Raw genomic sequence first — 19,549 nt, 5'->3', positions numbered from 1 at the left:
AGAGTGTGAGAGTGACGGACAGTGTGGGATGGACGGGGAGATTAGATGAATTATGAAGAGAAAGATTCAGGAACTGGGGGAAAATATCTAAAACAGAGGCTGAGCAGCACTGAATATGAATTGTATTTCTCTGCAGAATTCACACAATATGGGGAAATGAGTTATTAATCCGGATTAAGTAGGGAGCCTGATTAGATTTATTGTCACAATGAGGACGACTCTAACTCCTGAGCTGATGATGAGCTGCACGTTGTGATTCCCTCCAGGGGTTTTGATGATAAATCTATGTTTTTGGATGTCGGCCTCAGTGTTTAGGCTTCCAGTTTTAACCCATGAGGATGTGACCATCCTTATTCCACCACTGCTGGATGTGTTTAGTAAATGATGTAAATGATAGGAGAAGGCCCCACAAATAACGAAGGACCAGCAACGTATTTCCAAGTTATGATGGTGACTAACTGGGTCAATTTGTGCCACTCCACTAACTTGACCAAACAATTCTGGGTATGGATTGTGTTTGCATATTGTGAATATATTTTCTAGCATCGATGCAGTCAGCAATGTAATGGGGATAGAGTTCGGGGATAGGGCCAGTGTACACCTGGAACACAATGTAGCTCTTTTGTCTATATCTCTAGGCTGTGAAGATCTTGGTGCAACTCTGTGAGGTTGGGCTTGGAGAACACCAAATGACAGAGGGAAAAACTAGTGATTGTGAAGATGTTTGCTGGAGGTTCTACCTTGAGCGAAATTCTGAACTAAGGAGAAATTTGCTCTCAATGATCATATTTGCAGCTGATTTGGTGACCTCCTAAGTCCATCCTCCGCCATGATCTGATGCAATGAATATTAGTTTGATCTATCGGACCAACTACAGCATGAACAGGCAAGAATATTCACCGTTCCATTTATTACAAACAACAGTTTCTGTCATTTGCCATTATCATAGACATTTCAAACATCACACAGTCATCTGCTTGAATATGTGTTACTGGAAACTATTCTAACTTCAATTGTGAATAGCATTGAATATACTTGTATTTCTCCAGGCTGGTTAGCATTCTGCAAATGCTTTTCTCTTTACCTCACGAACGTGACACTCAACTAAACTGAATTGAACTGGAAGGGCCGTGATTTATTCCCAGAGGTTGTGAAGGTCTTGGTGCAAACTGTACAGTTTGATTTGGAGAAAACTGAAAGTTGCAGAAGAAATTGAATGATGATGAGGCTGGTGACTGGTGGGTTTACCTTGTGTGAAACTCAGGAGAAAATTACACTCAATATTGGAATAACTGAGTAAATTCAGCATGTTATTATCACATCTACTGTGTGTGTTCTCTTCAACCCAAAACTCACATAGTTTTAAACTGCCAAACCACCCAAATCACAGTGACACAGATGTTAGAGCTGCTGCCTGCCTCACAGGGCCGGAGACCAGGGTTCAATCCTGACCTCTGGTGCTCTCTGGGTGGAGATTGCACGCACCCTGTGGCCACGAATGAGTGGGATGTAGGTAACTGGACCTTCATAAATTGCCTGTAGTGTGTAGCTAGCGGATGGGAAAGTGAGAGAACAGAACGAGTGTGAACGGGTGATCAGTGGTCGGCACGGACAGAGGGCTGAAGGGCAAGTTTCCATGCTGTGTCTCAAAACTAAACTCAATCAGAACATCACTACAGATAGAAGAAGATTGACACATACTCATCATTACACAACAATAGATACCCTCATTCCCCAATGCCCTTGACATTTGTTATCCTCCAATAACCTTTAGAGAATAGACAACAGGTGCAGGAGTAGAGGCCATTCAGCCCTTCGAGCCAGCACCGCCATTCAATGTGATCATGGCTGATCAACCCCAATCAGTGCCCCGTTCCTGCCTTCTCCTCATATAACCATATAACCATATAACAATTACAGCACGGAAACAGGCCATCTCGACCCTACAAGTCGGTGCCAGTAAAGAAGTCCCTCCTCATGTTACCCCTAAACTTCTGTCCCTTAATTCTCAAGTCATGTCCTCTTGTTTGAATCTTCAATATTCTCAAAGGGAAAAGCTTGTCCGCTTTAACTCTGTCTATCCCGCTCATCATTTTAAAGACCTCTATCAAGTCCCCCCTTAACCTTCTGCGATCCAGAGAATAAAGACCTAACTTGTTCAACCTATCTCTGTAACTTAGTTGTTGAAACCCAGGCAACATTCTAGTAAATCTCCTCTGTACTCTCTCTATTGTGTTGACATCTTTCCTATAATTGGGCGACCAAAATTGTACACCATACTCCAGATTTGGTCTCACCAATGCCTTGTACAATTTTAACATTACATCCCAGCTTCTACACTCAATGCTCTGATTTATAAAGGCTAGCATATCAAAAGCTTTCTTTACCACCCTATCTATATGAGATTCCACCTTCAAGGAACTATGCACGGTTATTCCCAGATCCCCCTGTTCAACTGTATCCTTCAATTCTCTACCATTTACCATGCACGTCCTATTTTGAGTTGTCCTGCCAAGATGTAGCACCTCACACTTATCAGCATTAAACTCAATCTGCCATCTTTCAGCCCATTTTTCCAAATGGCACAAATCTCTCTGTAGACTTTGAAAATCTACTTCATTATCCACAACACCACCTATCTTGGTATCATCTGCATACTTACTAATCCAATTTACCACCTTCATCCAGATCATTGATGTACATGCCAAACAACAGTGGACCCAACACAGATCCCTGAGGTACCCGCACTAGTCACCTGCCTCCAACCCGACAAACAGCCATCCGCCATTACTCTCTGGCGTCTCCCAGATCCCCTGACTCCGCTATCTTTAAGAGCCCTATCTAGCTCTCTCTTCAAAGCATCCAGAGAACCTGCCTCCACCCCCCTCTGAGGCAGAGAATTCCACAGACTCACCATTCTCTGTGAGAAAAAATGTTTCCTAATCTCTGTTCTAAATGGCTTACTCATTATTCTTAAATTGTGGCCCCTGGTTCTGGACTCCCCCAACATTGGAAACATATTTCCTGCCTCTAGTGTGTCCAAGCCCTTAACAATCTTATATGTTTCATCCTTCTAAACTCCAGAGTGTACAAGCCCAGCTGCTTCGTTCTCTCAGCATATGACAGTCCCGCCATCCCGGGAATTAACCTGGTGAATCTGCGCTGGGCTCCCTCAATAGCAAGAATGTCCTTCCTCAAATTAGGGGACGAAAACTGCACACAATACTCCAGGTGTGGTCTCACTAGGGCCCTGTACAACTGCAGAAGGACCTATTTGATCCTATATTCGATTCCTCTTGTTATGAAGGCCAACGGCTTCCTTCACTGCCTGCTGTACCTGCATGCTTACTTTCATAGACTGATGAACACGGACCCACAGATCCCGGTGTACTTCCCCTTCCCCCCCCTTCCCATTTAAAAAGATGAGGTTCCATGTATCAACGCATCCAATGCATGTTTGAGCTCAGTAAATTCCCATTTTCCTTTGGCGAATAAGGTTTGACAAGATGTGTTTTACACTGACACAAACACTTTCAACAGAAGTGATGTCTAAACCCTGAGTAGAAGAGGAAGAGGAATGTCCTGTGGTTGCATAAGACACAGCTTGAGACTGGGGAAGTCAGTGTGTCACCGTGCTTGGAGCTTTGCTGCCCGGTCTCTGCACTCGTTCACCATCAGTCTCTTCCCACATGGTAGGCGACCTTACTACAGGTTCACTTCAGGTAAAGGTGTGGTTTAAATGGGATCTAGAAACGGAACTCCGTGTTCAATATTTTCTTTTTTTAATTTATTCATTTTTTAAAAAATATAATGTTATTTATTAGTAGTGAACATTACAATAATATGCCAAAAATAACATAATACATTTCCTGTTCCACTTTATATTTTAAACTTTGAAAAGAAGAGATGTAAAGAGAGTTAAATAGGATAGTAAGTGTGTGAAAGAGTGATCAAAAGAGACCCTTAGACACAAAAAGTTCGAAAAAGAGTTAAGAAGCAAGACATAGAAAAAGAAAAAGAGAAAACGAAAACAGGAGATATATTAAAAGTAGAAAAAAGAGCTAAAAGGGATAAACCAACTTTGTATTTTTCCTCCCCCCTCACCAGGTCCTGAAACCATTTATTTTCAGAATTCTGTTGCACCTTATACTTGTAGTAAGTCCATAAATGGAGACCAAATCTTTTGGAAATGGTCTGGTTTGCCTGCTAGAAGGAATCTCATATCTTCAAGGTGTAACGTTTCGAACATATTTGAAATCCACATATTTATTGTTGGTGTTGGGGTGTTTTTCCGGAATTTAAGTATGAGTTGTTTTTCCCATTATTAAACCGTAATTAAGTCGGCTATTTTGGGACACAGTTAGCTCAGGGCTGCCTTCCATGGTTCCAAAAATAATATATTCTGCGTTCGGTTTCAGTTTTATTTGAAATAATTTAGTAAAAATTTCAAAAATGTCATTCCAATATGTTTGGATTTTTCTACAAAAAACAATATAATGTGCTATAGTTGCTTCATGGGATAGACATTCCACAGAGGAATGGTCCTTCCCCGTGTAGTTGTGTGCGGTTAATTCTCAAATGGTCCTGGCCCAGGGTTTTCAAAGTGGCTATGTTCAATACAACACAAGTGGTTATGTGGGTTATTTACAGAGTCTGGAGACACTGCAGTCTGTGAAGGTCTTGGTGCACTCTGTGATGTTGAACTTCGAGAACACTGCAAGATGCAGGAACTATTTGGATGCTAATGAAAATATTGGCTGCAGGTTCCTCCTTGAATGAAATTAAAAGCTTGGGAGGAAATTTACATTCAATAGTGTACTAAGTTTGAAAATAATGTATGATCCTGATTCTCAAATGTACCTCATTTGTAACCCCCTAAACCCACCGTGATCTGATACATTTGGATATAGATTTAAACTGCTATAATGGTATATGGACATATAATGGTAGATGGACACACTGATCTGTTTTGTTGTCAATGCCTACTATGTTCAGTTGTGCTGAAGCAAAGCAAGAATTTCAGTCCTATTTGAATAGTGATGTGTTATATCTGGACTTTCAGAAGGCTTTCGACAATGTCCCACATAAGAGATTAGTATTCAAACTTAAAGCACACGGTATTGGGGGTTCGGTAATGATGTGGATAGATAACTGGCTGTCAGACAGGAAGCAAAGAGTAGAAGTAAACGGGTCCTTTTCACAATGGCAGGCAGCGACTAGTGGGGCAGCCCAAGGCCCGGTGCGGGGACCAGCAGTGACTAGTGGGGCAGCGCAAGGCTCAGTGCGTGGGCCAGCAGTGACTAGTGGGGTACCGCAAGGCTCAGTGCTGGGACCCCAGCTATTTACGATATATATTAATGATTTGGACGAGGGAATTGAATGCAACATCTCCAAGTTTGCGGATGACACGCTGCTGGGGGGCAGTGTTAGCTGTGTGTCAGGAGGATGCTAGGAGGCTGCAAGGTGATTTGAATAGGCTGGGTGAGTGGGAAAATGCATGGCAGATGCAGTATCATGTGGATAAATGTGAGGTTATCCACTTTGGTGGCAAAAACAGGAAAGTAGACTATTATCTGAATGGTGGCCGATTAGGATAAGTGGAGAAGCAACGAGACCTGGGCCCGTCATGGTACACCAGTCATTAAAATTTGGCATGCAGGTGCAGCAGGCAGTGAAGAAAGCGATATATATTAATGATTTGGACGAGGGAATTGAATGCAACATCTCCAAGTTTGCGGATGACACGCTGCTGGGGGGCAGTGTTAGCTGTGTGTCAGGAGGATGCTAGGAGGCTGCAAGGTGATTTGAATAGGCTGGGTGAGTGGGCAAATGCATGGCAGATGCAGTATCATGTGGATAAATGTGAGGTTATCCACTTTGGTGGCAAAAACAGGAAAGTAGACTATTATCTGAATGGTGGCCGATTAGGATAAGTGGAGAAGCAACGAGACCTGGGCGTCATGGTACACCAGTCATTAAAATTTGGCATGCAGGTGCAGCAGGCAGTGAAGAAAGCGTATGGTATGTTAGCATTCATAGCAAACGGATTTGAGTATAGGAGCAGGGAGGTTCTACTGCAGTTGTACAGGGTCTTGGTGAAACCACACCTGGAGTATTGCGTACAGTTTTCGTCTGCTAATCTGAGGAAAGACATTGTTGCCATACAGAGAAGGTTCACCAGACTGATTCCTGAGATGGCAGGACTTTCATGTGAAGAAAGACTGGATAGATTCGGTTTGTACTCGCTAGAATTTTGAAGGTTGAGGGGGGATCTTATAGAAACTTCCAAATTCTTAAGGGGTTGGACAGGCTGGATGCAGGAAGATTGTTCCCGGTGTTGGGGAAGTCCAGAACAAGGGGTCACAGTTTAAGTATAAGGAGGAAGTATTTTAGGACCGAGATGAGGAAAACATTTTTCACACACAGAGAGTGGTCAATCTCTGGAATTCTCTGCCACAGAAGGTAGTTGAGACCACAGTTCAATGGCTATATTTAAGAGGGAGTTGAATGTGGCCCTTGTGGCTAAAGGGATCAGGGGGTATGGAGAGAAGGCAGGTACAGGATACTGATTTGGATGATCAGCCATGCTCATATTGAATGGCGGTGCAGGTTCGAAGGGCCGAATGGCCTCTACACCCGAACCTTTAGTCTATGTTTCTATGTTTCTATCAGGGACACATGGTAATAAACTCACTTGTACTTGAACTTGAGCTAAAGCTCTAACAAAGCTGCAAGGCGCGAATATTGACAATGTTCCCTTCGTTACAGAACAGCAGATTCCCTCGTTTGCCATTATCTTAGACATTTGCCACCCACTAATAGCATTTAATATAATGAGGATCCAAGTCTAAACTTATCCAATGTATTTGTGACCTCAGGAAATTCCCGATTTGTTTTGTCCAAATTTTACAAGATGATTTTTAATCTGACGTAAACATTATCAACACAAATGGTGTGTGAATCCTGAGCTGGGTAGAAAGTGGAAGGGTGTTTGCCCTTCCAAAGAAACTGTGTGAGACTGTGAATCTCAGTGTGTCGCCGTGCTTGGAGCTATGTCACCCAGTCTCTGTACTCGTTCACCATCAGTCTATTCTCACAAGGTAGGTGACCTCACTGCAGTCTCATTTCATGTCAAAGAGAGGTTTAACATGTATCCACAAACTGAACAATGTTGGATGTCCTGTAAACTGTGATATATCACTCACTCAATCAGCTTGTTCCACTTTACATTTGACATGGGCATACAAACTTTATTTATTTCGTTTTGTCTCCTTTATTTCCCACAGCTAAATGACCATCACATGCCATTTTCTTACTGGTGTCAATAGACAACAGGTGCAGGAGTAGAGACCATTCGGCCCTTCCAGCCAGCACCGCCATTCAATGTGATCATGGCTGAACATCCCCAATCAGTACCCCGTTCCTGCCTTCTCCCCGTATCCCCTGACTCCGCTATCTTTAAGAGCCCTATCTATCTCTTTCTTGAAAGCATCCAGAGAACCGGCCTCCACAGCCCTCTGAGGCAGATAATTCCACAGACTCCCAACTCTCTGTCAGAAAAAGTATTTTCTCATCTCCGTTTCCTAGTCAATCTAAATTGAATACTTTTGTTCCCGTTTCGCCGGCAACGTCCTGGGACCGTTTGAGAATATTGAATGTCCCTTACCATTGTGTTGTCTTCTCTGTTCATTTACTCACTAGCGGGGTCTGATTTAGTTGAGAACATTTTACCGAGTGGTAGAAGGTAATTGAGTCAAACATTAAAAAGGCGGAGTACAGAGGCATGATTTGGGACAAGGCGAACCGATAGCGGTTGAATATGGTGGTGAAATCCCAGATTACTGAAGTGACAATATTCCAGCAGCAGTATCCACCAAGCTAATGTATTTTCCCCGTGTAATTGTGTGCGGCCAACTCTAAAATGCCCCAGGGTCAGGAGTTTCAAACTGGCTGTACTCAATACAAAATTTGCCAACTACCAATTTACTGATCCTTAGTCTAAAACTGCACCTTGTTTCCAAACAGAGAATGTACAAAATGAGGCCGAGGTTTCTCTGCAACAGTTTGCCAGCTGGTTTGAGGTTGGGTTTCTTTGTTTTCCTGCTTGGACCAGTTTCCACGCAGAGTAAGTACTTTCTCTTCACCGGTCACAATCACCTTGCATTAATTATCATTGTCCGTGCAAACTGGCACCCTATTGTCAATCTCACTGTCCTCTCCACATCCCTGAATGTGTTGCTGCCTCACAAATCCACACCATCCTTGCTGTACCTCCATTCCACATCCCTGTTTGTGTTGCTGATTCACAAACCCACACCATCCTTGCTGGACCTCCATTCCACATCCCTGAATGTGTTGCTGCCTCACAAATCCACACCATCCTTGCTCGACCACCATTACACATCCCTGAATGTGTTGCTGCCTCACAAATCCACACCATTCTTGCTCGACCAGCATTACACATCCCTGAATGTGTTGCTGCTGCACAAATCCACACCATCCTTGCTGGACCTCCATTTCTGAGCCCATCCCATGAACTCCCTCTCCTTCTCCGCTGGGGTGTCCAAGGCAGATCACAACTGTCTTGAATTAAATTTAGTTCAAAATTAATGATTACAGATATGGGGTGGGTGGGGAAAATGTGTTTTAAATGTTAATTCTTCATTGTTCGTTTCGCAACAGAAAACATAAATCGAATGAATTTATTGGATAATGGAGATGACATTGTGTTAAACGGACCGGACAATGCAGAGAAAGACACTGTTGTTGGCTGGGAATGGAAACCACACTCAGGGAAGGAAATCAGAATATTGAATTTTAGAAGAACGGAGGGCTATTGGATCAAAGAGAATGCCTCTGGCAACTTGAACCCGGGGATGAATGTGGGTACATATACCCTTGATCTAACAATCGATAAACCCACATTTAAATTGGCGGGAATTTTCACTTTAACCCAAACAAAACCGAGAAAACAAATCCTGAAACAATATGAACTATTTGTGATGAAAGGTGAGTGGGTGCGATAAGGATCAATAATGTTGATCTACCTAGGCACCAAATCCAGTCACGCCTCAAGACCCATCTCTTCACCTCTGCCTATCCTTAGCCCCACGTGCCGCCCCTTTTCATCTGTGCATTAATTGCCTCATACTGTGTTTTGCATTGAATTCTGTATTTACTTTGTGTACTAGTCATGTCGCTACTATTTATTTCATTCCCCTTACGTGTTTTTCTGCTAATTTTTTGTAAGGTGTCCTTGAGACTCTTGAAAGGCACCCATAAATAAAATGTATTATTATTATTATTAATCTCAAATCCTGAAACAATATGAAATATTTGGGATGAAAGGTGAGTGGATGCGATAAGGAACAATAATGTTGAATTAATCTCTGTAAATATTGTCACCTATAATGAATGATGAGAGATGGCGGGAATTCTGAGACTTCTTCCACCCTGTGAAAAGTCAAACAACTGGGAAGTGATTTTGTTCATTGATTCTGTAATGATCAGCAGCGATGGGTGATAATACTTTGATGACTTCACTGGGAACAGCAAATCAATGAATCTAGCCACAGCGAATACCATGGTCTTCTTGCCGGCACACGATATGGTGATCGCGGCAAGCAAGGTGGTATGGAACCAATGTGTTTGTGTAGTGGTCCCGGGGTGACACTGCTACTTAATGTTACCCTGTGACCAGGTGGATGGAAGTCCATCCATCACCTGTGGAACATGGGCTCTGCCATTGAGTTCACCTCTTGTGGCCAATCAGATACACCTAGAAGTAGTGGAAATAGATGCATATTCAACAGTTTGTGAATATTTGAAACAGAGCATGTGTAAATACAACAATGCCTGTATGTTACCGGTTCCACCTGCAATCCCTCGGTGAACAGCCGGCATTTAACGCAATCATCCCCTCCAAGCTGGTTACCAAACTCTCAGAACTGGGTCTCTTGCGCATCCCTCTGCAATTGGATCCTCGCCTTCCACATTCACATACCACAGTCTGTTCGTATTAGTGGAAATGTGTCAGCCTCAATAACAATCAGCACGGGAGCACCTCAAGGCTATGTGCTTAGCCCTCTGCTGTACTCAATCTATACCCATGAATGCGTAGCCGGACATAGTGCGAACTCCATCACCAAGTTCGCTGACGACACTACTGCTGTGGGGACGTATGACAGGTGGAGATGAGTCACAGTATAGAAGTGGGATTGACCGATTGACAAAAATGGCGCCAGCACAATAACCTGGCTCTTAACACCAGCAAATCCAAGAAACTGATTGTGGACTTTGGAAGGGGTAGGATGGGGACCCACAGCCCCATTTATATCAATGGGTGAATGGTGGAAAGGGTCAAGAACTTCAAATTCCTGGACGTGCATCCTTCCAAAGATCTCTCCTGGTCCCAGAACATTGATGCAATTATAAAAAAAAACTCATCAGCGCCTCTACTTCCTGAGAAGATTACGGAGAGTCGGTATGTCAAGGAGGACTCCCTCTAACATCTACAGGTGCACAGTATAGATCATGCTGACCAGTTGCGTCGTGGCTTGGTTCGGCAACTTGAGCGTCCAGGAGCGGAAAAGGCTGCAAAAAGTAGTAAACACTGCCCAGTCCATCATCGGCTCTGACCTCCCTTCCATCGAGGGGATCTATCGCAGTCGCTGCTTCAAAAGGGCTGGCAGCATCATCAAGGACCCACATCATCCTGGCCACACTCATTTCACCATTGCCATCAGGTAGAAGGTACAGGCCCTGAAATCTGCAACATCCAAGTTCAGGAATAGCAGCTTCCCCACAGCCATCAGACTATTAAACTCAACTTCAAACACACTCTGAACTATAACAGCTTATTGCACTTTATCTGTTTATTTATGTGTGTGTATATATATATATATATATATATATATATATATATATATATATATATATATATATATATATATATATATATATATATATATATATATATATATATATATATATATATATATATATATATATATATATATATATATATATATATATATATATATATATATATGCTGTATATATATAGAAACTCATAAAATGCCGGAGACACTCAGCGGAGACACTCAGCAGCTGCAGCAGCATCTGGAGCGAAGGAAACAGGCGACGTTTCGGGCCGAAACCCTTCTTCAGACTGATGGGGGGTGGCAGGGAGAAGGAAGGAAGGAAAACGGGAGGAGGAATTGCCCGAGGTTTAAGGAAGGGGAGGAGACAGCTCGAGGGCTAAGGAAGAGGAGGAGAAAGCAAGGGCTAACAAAATTGGGAGAATTCGATGTTCATGCCACTAGGGTGCAGGCTGCCCAAGCGGAATATGAGGTGCTGTTCCTCCAATTTCCGGTGTTGCTCACTCTGGCAATGGAGGAGACCCAGGACAAAGACGTGGGATTGGGAATGGGAGGGGGAGTTGAAGTGTTGAGCCACCGGGAGTTCAGGCAGGTTATTGCGGACTGAGCGGAGGTGTTCGGCGAAACGATCGCCCAACCTCCGCTTAGTCTCCCCGATGTAAATCAGCTGACATCTAGAGCAGCGGACGCAGTAGATGAGGTTGGAGGAGATACAGGTGAACCTTTGTCGCACCTGGAACGACTGCTTGGGTCCTTGAATGGAGTCGAGGGGAGAGGTGAAGGGACAGGTGTTGCATTTCATGCGGTTGCATAGGAAAGTGCCCGGGGAGGGGGTGGTACGGGAGGGAAGGGAAGAATTGACAAGGGAGTTGCGGAGGGAGCGGTCTTTGCGGAAGGCAGACATGGGGGTGATGGGAAGATGTGGCGAGTTGTGGGGTCACGTTGGAGGTGGCGGAAATGGCGGAGGATTATGTGTTGTATTTGCCGGCTGGTGGGGTGAAAGGTGAGGACTAGGGGGACTCTGCCCTTGTTGCGAGTGGATGAGACCCTGGTGCGAGTCTCATATTTGGTGGCGGAGGGGAATCCCCGTTCCCTGACGAACGAGGACATTTCCGATACCCTGGTATATAATGGTATATGGACACACTGATCTGTTCTGTATTCATGTCGCCTATGTCCTGTGTGCTGCAAGAATTTAATTGATCTATCCGGGACACATGACAATAAACTCTCTTGAATCTTGAATCTAGAGGGATATAAATATTAAATGCTGTAGTATAGATGTGATGCAGAGATTAGAAACATAGACAACAGGTGCAGGAGGAGGCCATTCGGCCCTTCGAGCCAGCACCATTCGCCATTCATTGTGATCATGGCTGATCGGCCCCAATCAATAACCCGTGCCTGCCTTCTCCCCATATCCCTTGACTCCACTAGCCCCGAGAGCTCTATCTAACTCTCTCTTAAATCCATCCAGTGACTTGGCCTCCACTGCCCTCTGTGGCAGGGAATTCCACAGATTCACACAACTCTCTGGGTGGAAAAGTTTCTCCTCATCTCAGTCCCAAGGCCACAGATTCACACAACTCTCTGGGTGGAAAAGTTTATCCTCATCTCAGTCCCAAATGGCCACAGATTCACACAACTCTCTCTCTCTCTCTCTCACTCTCGCTCTCTCTCTCTCTCTCTCTGTGTCGCGGTCCCTGGTTCTGGACTCCTCTAACATCACCAGTTGTGGGCAATCAGTGGGCGTGGGTCAAGCCAGCTAACATCACCAGTTGTGGGCAATCAGTGGGCGTGGGTCAACATCTCCAGCTGTTCCTCAACATCTGCTCGTTAGTGAACCAGTTCATACTGTGGCCACTGTGTCCCCTTCCTTAACCCTCGAGCTGTCTCCTCCCCCCCCCCCCGCCCTCGGGCTCCTCCTCCTCCTCCTCTTTAACCTTCCTACTCCCCCCCCCCCCCCCCCCCCATCAGTCTGAAGAAGGGTTTCGGCCCGAAACCTTACCTATTTCCTTCGCTCCATAGATGCTGCTGCACCCGTTGAGTTTCTCCAGCATTTTTGTGTATCTTCGATCTTTCAGCATCTGCAGTTCCTTCTTGAACACTATATTCTAAGGTATACGGACACACTGTTCTGTTCTATATTGATGCCTACAATATTCTGTTGTGCTGCAGCAAGCAAGAATGTTATTGTCCTATCTGGGACTTGACTTGTACAAACCACTACGCACTCTGAATCTCATTGATCTGTTTTCGACAGTTGAGGCAAGTCCACAGAACCCTCTGCTGGGCAGTGACGTTACACTCAGCTGCACCATCTCCAGACTTTCAGATAAAGGCAGTCTTCACTGGAGACCCATGGACTCATCCCAGCAGAACAGGGGCAACACTGATCAGATCCGCCTGGATAACACGGTCTATCTGATGGTTCGACACGTTGCAGTGGAGGATGGGACGCTGTATGTGTGTGAAGTGCGGGAAAACGGAAACATTGTTCACACAAGTAACGGAGAATTTACTGTAGACAAGTGTAAGTGTGCACACCTCCCATTGGATATCAAGTAGACACTTGTATCACGGTGCTTCTTGTAATATTATGTGTGCGCCCCGTGAAGAAATGTGGCAGTGACCAACTGCTCTCCAGTATAAAATGTTGCAATGATCAGGGAGAATTTTCCAGAAAGTCTCTGTGTGGAGCAGCTGCCCGATTGTCTCTGTGTGACAGACACACACACAGCACAGGAGGGAGATGTCTTTCTGTAACCATTGTTCAGTAAAGTATTTTGTCAGTTTATCTTGTCATCAATGCTCCAGTATCTGAGACTGAGATACTGATACAGGACTCATCTTGCCATCAATGCTCCAGTATCTGAGACTGAGATACTGATACAGGACTCATCTTGGCATCAATGCTCCAGTATCTGAGACTGAGATACTGATACAGGACTCATCTTGCCATCAATGCTCCAGTATCTGAGACTGAGATACTGATACAGGACTCATCTTGTCATAAATGCTCCAGTATCTGACACTGAGATAATGATACAGGACTCACGTCAAAGTGTCAGATAGAAAGTGTAGTCACCAAAACTTGCTGCTCACTCACACACTGGGGGTCCCGACCCACACATAAACACTGAACAACAATCCATCCCCTCTCCCCACACTGACCCTTCTCTCCGAGTCTGGTGTTGCTTGAAGTGATTCCAGCTGCTGCAGACTCGGGCTTGGGATCAGCATTCAGCTGGGAGCAGGACCCGGGAACAGGGAAGGACAGGGAATCAATGGGTGTGAATGGGAGAGGGATGGTGGGAATAATGGGAATGAGCCGACCCACTTGAAGTGCCAACGTGTCCGGGTCAGTCCCCGTGCAGGCATCCTCTGGGCTGCTTCTGTCCACAGCCTGAACCTGAACCCGAACCTGAACCTGAACCCGAACCTGAACCTGAACCTGAACCTGAACCTGAACCTGAACCTGAACCTGAACCTGAACCTGAACCCGAACCTGAACCTGAACCTGAACCCGAACCTGAACCTGAACTCGAAGCTGAACCCGAACCCGTACCCGAACCTGAACCTAACCTGAACCTGAACCTTGAACCTGAACCTGAACCTGAACCTGAACCTGAACCTGAACCAGAACCCGAACCTGAACCCGAGCCTGAACCTAAACCTCAACCTGAACCCGAACCTGAACCTGAACCTGAACCTGAACCCGAGCCTGAACCTGAACCTGAACCTCAACCACCTCCTGCAGACTGACAGAGACATTCACGTCCCACGCCGCTCTCGGGAGTCTCCGGGAGGTTTCATTCCATCCCGGGACATTCCCGGGCAGTCGTGGTGTGGGGGCCAACCTCATGTTGAAATGTAGAGTGGAATATCCAAACTTCACTGCAATTTACTGCCGTACAGCACATTGTATTTTATAAAGATCTGATGAGTTTAGTCCAACATTCATGAAATATGTTACATTTGAAACTTGATCAGTTGAACAAAACACCACGAATGTTTATAAGAATACGGTTGAGAATCTGTGTATGGCGCAGTAACTGTAATACTGAAAGGAGTTATCTTCTGTCTCTCTGATACAGATTTACATTATGGGAGATCCACACTTTACCGCTCCAGCACCGATCACAGTGAACTTCACCTGGTTTGTTCTGGGAGTTATGGTCGTAACTATTCCCGTGCTGAGTGGACCTGGACACCTCATCGCCATCAACAGCAGAAAGTAATAGCATCTGCAGCACGTTCTCAGCCCATCATCATCAATGTCAATGGGACCAACTTTGTGAATCGACTGGTGACCTCAGGGAAACTCTTCGATGGCAAGGATTTGAGTGTGAGGATTGTTCCCGTTATGTTTCAAGACGCTGGAGTTTACGCCTGTTTTCTGGAACGAAATCGATTTCCCACCATTGATCTAATCACAGTGCAAGGTAGGAGTCAGAATGTTGCCACTGAGTTTACTGATTAACTTATTGTTTAAAATGTAAACAAGCTGCTTGTTTCCACAGTCACAGCGGAACCATCTGATGCAGTGACTGAGGGAGACAACGTTACCCTGACCTGCTCTGTGTCTCACGACATTGAGTCAATGAGACTGGTTTGGATCAATGGTGATGGCAAACGTGTTGGAGAAAAGACACTGACTGAGGAAGAGACATCACTGAGTCTGGTTATTCAGAAAGCTGAGAGAGGCAGAGGGAACTGGAGATGTGTTTTGTTTCATCAAGACCTGCCCCGGCTTTTTGTCCCGAAATATCAGAAGGACAGAGGTAAGTGATAAGGGTTTGTTCTTCATGATTGAGTGTTGATGTCGCTTATTGATCCTGACATTTGAGTGGAATATTTTCTTCCAGTTTGAGTTGTCTAACTCTGTTATGATCAATGAATTCTCAAATTTCAAATAACCCTTCCCGAACACCACTCCCCCGCCCCTTCATTGTACACGCATTTACCCCACCACCCAGTGATCCTATTCTCTCCCCCTCCTCTTTCAACTCATTTCCCACCCCTTCCAATTGCAGAGTTTTCCTTTTATGGTCTTGCTCCACTTCCACCCATATCCCTCCCTCTGTTACTGATCTCACTGTAGATCAGTCAGTATTAGCTGACCAGATCTATGTCATGTTTTACTGCATGCCGCTGTGTACTCAAACAGTCATCTGGTTGAACCAGGATTTATATAAAGGACTTCAAGATTATGTAAAAGGAAACACTATAGAAACGATACAGAAATGAGAATTGGAAATGAATATTATTATTATTATTGATGAAATGTGAAAAAAAAGGCATTTATCAAAAAGCCTGGAGGGAGTTTGAATGGAAAACTAGAATGAGAGTATTTCAGACTCCTCTTATGTTAGTAAGATACAGCAACATCTCAGACTTATGCTGGAGACGTTGCGGGAAGATTGGCGATCATACGCATATTTTGGGGGATTGTCCCAAATTGTATCAATATTGGAGACATTCAGGCGGAGATCAAGCTAATCTTGGGGGTGGACCTACCTCTGGAGCCGGCATGCTTCATAATAGGAGAGACTTCAGAAAATATAGATACCAAAACATAGAAACATAGACAATATAACCATATAACCATATAACAATTACAGCACGGAAACAGGCCATCTCGACCCTTCTAGTCCGTGCCGAACATGTATTCTCCCCTAGTCCCAAATACCTGCGCTCAGACCATAACCCTCCAGTCCTTTCTCGTCCATATAACTATCCAATTTATTTTTAAATGATAAAAACGAACCTGCCTTCACCACCTTCACTGGAAGCTCATTCCACACAGCCACCACTCTCTGAGTAAAGAGGTTCCCCCTCATGTTACCCCTAAACTTCTGTCCCTTAATTCTCAAATCATGTCCCCTTGTTTGCATCTCCCCTCCTCTCAGTGGGAAAAGCTTATCCACGTCAACTCTGTCTATCCCTCTCATCATTTTAAATACCTCTATCAAGTCCCCACTTATCCTTCTGCGCTCCAAAGAATAAAGCCCTAACTTGTTCAACCTTTCTCTGTAACTTAGTTGCTGAATCCCAGGCAACATTCTAGTAAATCTCCTCTGTACTCTCTCTATTTTGTTGACATCCTTCCTATAATTAGGCGACCAAAATTGTACCCCATACTCCAGAATTGGCCTCACCAATGCCTTGTACAATTTTAACATTACATCCCAACTTCTATACAATGCTCTGATTTATAAAGGCCAGCACACCAAAAGCTTTCTTTACCACCCTATCTACATGAGATTCCACTTTCAGGGAACTGTGCACAGTTATTCCCAGAACCCTCTGTTCACCTGCATTCTTCAATTCCCTACCAGTTACCATGTACGTCCTATTTTGATTTGTCCTGCCAAGATGTAGCACCTCACACTTATCAGCATTAAACTCCATCTGCCATCTTTCATCCCACTCTTCCAACTGGCATACATCTCTCTGTGGACTTTGAAAATCTACTTCATTATCCACAACCCCTCCTATCTTAGCATCATCTGCATACTTACTAATCCAATTTACCACACCATCATCCAGATCATTGATGTACATGACAAACAACAGTGGACCCAACACAGATCCCTGTGGCACCCCACAAGTCACGGGCCTCCAACCTGACAAACAACCATCCACCATTACTCTCTGGCATCTCCCATTCAGCCACCGTTGAAACCATCTTGCTACTCCACCATTAATACCCAACCATTGAACCTTCTTAACCAACCTTCCATGAGGAACCTTGTCAAAGGCCTTACTGAAGTCCATATATACAACATCCACTGCTTTACCCTCATCAATTTTCCGAGTAACCTCTTCAAGATTAGTCAAACATGACCTTCCAGGCACAAATCCATGTTGACTGTTCCTAATCAGACCCTGTTTATCCAGATGCTTATATATATTATCTGTAAGTATCCTTTCCATTAATTTGCCCACCACTGACGTCAAACTAACAGGTCTATAATTGCTAGGTTTACTCTTGGACCCCTTTTTAAACAATGGAACAACATGCGCAATACGCCAATCCTCCGGCACTATTCCCGTTTCTAATGACATTTGAAATATTTCTGCCATAGCCCCTGCTATTTCTACACTAACTTCCCTCAATGTCCTAGGGAATATCCTGTCCGGACCTGGAGACTTATCCACTTTTATATTTCTCAAAAGTGTCAGTACGTCCGCTTCTTTGAATCTACTCTACTTGTTTCCCTTACCTCACATAATTCAATATCCTTCTCCTTGGGGAATGCCGAAGACAATATGTGCAGGAGTAGAGGCCATTCGGCCCTTCGAGTCTGCACCGCCATTCAATATGATCATGGCTGATCATCCAACTCAGTACCCTGTACCTGCCTTCTCTCCATACCCCCTGATCCCTTTAGCCACAAGGGCCAAATCTAACTCCCTTTTAAATATAGCCAATGCACTGTGACCTCAACTACCTTCTGTGGCTGAGAATTCCACAGATTCACCACTCTCTGTGTGTGAAAACATGATTTTCTCATCTCGGTCCTAAAAGATTTCCCCCTTATCCTTCAACTGTGACCCCCTAGTTCTGGACTTCCCCAACATCGGGAATAAACTTCCTGCATCCAGCCTGTTCAACCCCTTAAGAATGTGTACGTTTCTATAAGATCCCCCTTCAATCTTCTAAATTCTAGCGTGTCAGACATGGGGGGTGTTGCTGTTAATTGCAAAGAAGATGATTACAGAGTCATGGAGAAATGTAAAGTCACCAAATGTTCAACAGTGAAGGGAAAGATTGAAAAGTGTATATATGATGGAAAGTATAACAGCTAAACTCCAGTTAAGGACGGATGCTTTCAACATTATGTGGACACCGACCGGTATTACTACAACTGCCAAGACTGATTAAGGACACAATTTCTCCATAGCCCCAGTGGAGGGGAGGAGTTCGATTGGTATTGTATAAGTGTATTTGGAACCATATGTACATACATGTGTGTGACTGTGTATAAGTCCATACATAGTGGCCATCAATGACAAAATAAGTTATTCTAGTGGCATACAAGTGTCTGGTTTAACATAACGGGTGATTTTACTTCGGAGTCACGTGAGTGACTACGTGAAGAACCCCGCTTACGACGCATGCGTGTCATATCGCTACACGCATTGCAACTCGTCATTGTTGGGAGGAAGGACGTTCCTCCCAAACGGCAGGGTTTTCGAACCTGCAATAGAAAGGTAAGGGAACGTCGTTTATTTCCTTACCTTTTCCTACAGGAAGGCTGTTTAAAGCTGGCAAGGGAGGAATCTGCAAGCAGCAGGTAGCCAGCAAACGGCCACTAGCATGATAGTCCCTTGGCGGGAGTTGGTGCAACTTCAGCTGGGGGGGGGGGAGACGCCGACAAGAGTACCCCGCAGCCGTCAGCCCGACATCTCGGACAACAGCCCAAGGACCTACACTACGGGATCCGTGGGGCTGCGGGAGGAAGGACGTTCCTCCCAAACGGCAGGCTGAGAACCAGCACAGGTGAGATAATTTTTCCTTACCTTTTCTTTATAGACGTCGCTGCCGTTTCTGAACAGCAGCAGGCAGCCAGCAACGGACGTCAGCACAGAGCCACAGACGTCGCTGCCGTTTACTAAACAGCAGCAGGCAGCCAGCAACGGACGTCAGCACAGAGCTTCAG

The 19,549-nt window shown here is 44.7% G+C and overlaps 1 long non-coding RNA gene across 1 annotated transcript; it reads left to right on the top strand.

The window, feature by feature from the left end:
- Positions 1–4,673: 4,673 nt before the first annotated feature.
- Positions 4,674–14,377, top strand: LOC129694812 (uncharacterized). Its single transcript, XR_008723046.1, has 3 exons — positions 4,674–8,125; positions 8,683–9,348; positions 13,144–14,377. It is a non-coding gene; the product is annotated as an uncharacterized LOC129694812 (long non-coding RNA).
- Positions 14,378–19,549: the final 5,172 nt, after the last annotated feature.

Source organism: Leucoraja erinacea, unplaced genomic scaffold (assembly GCF_028641065.1).
Source record: "Leucoraja erinacea ecotype New England unplaced genomic scaffold, Leri_hhj_1 Leri_807S, whole genome shotgun sequence".
Taxonomy (NCBI): Eukaryota; Metazoa; Chordata; class Chondrichthyes; order Rajiformes; family Rajidae; genus Leucoraja; species Leucoraja erinaceus.
This window is presented reverse-complemented; position numbering and strand designations above follow the sequence as displayed.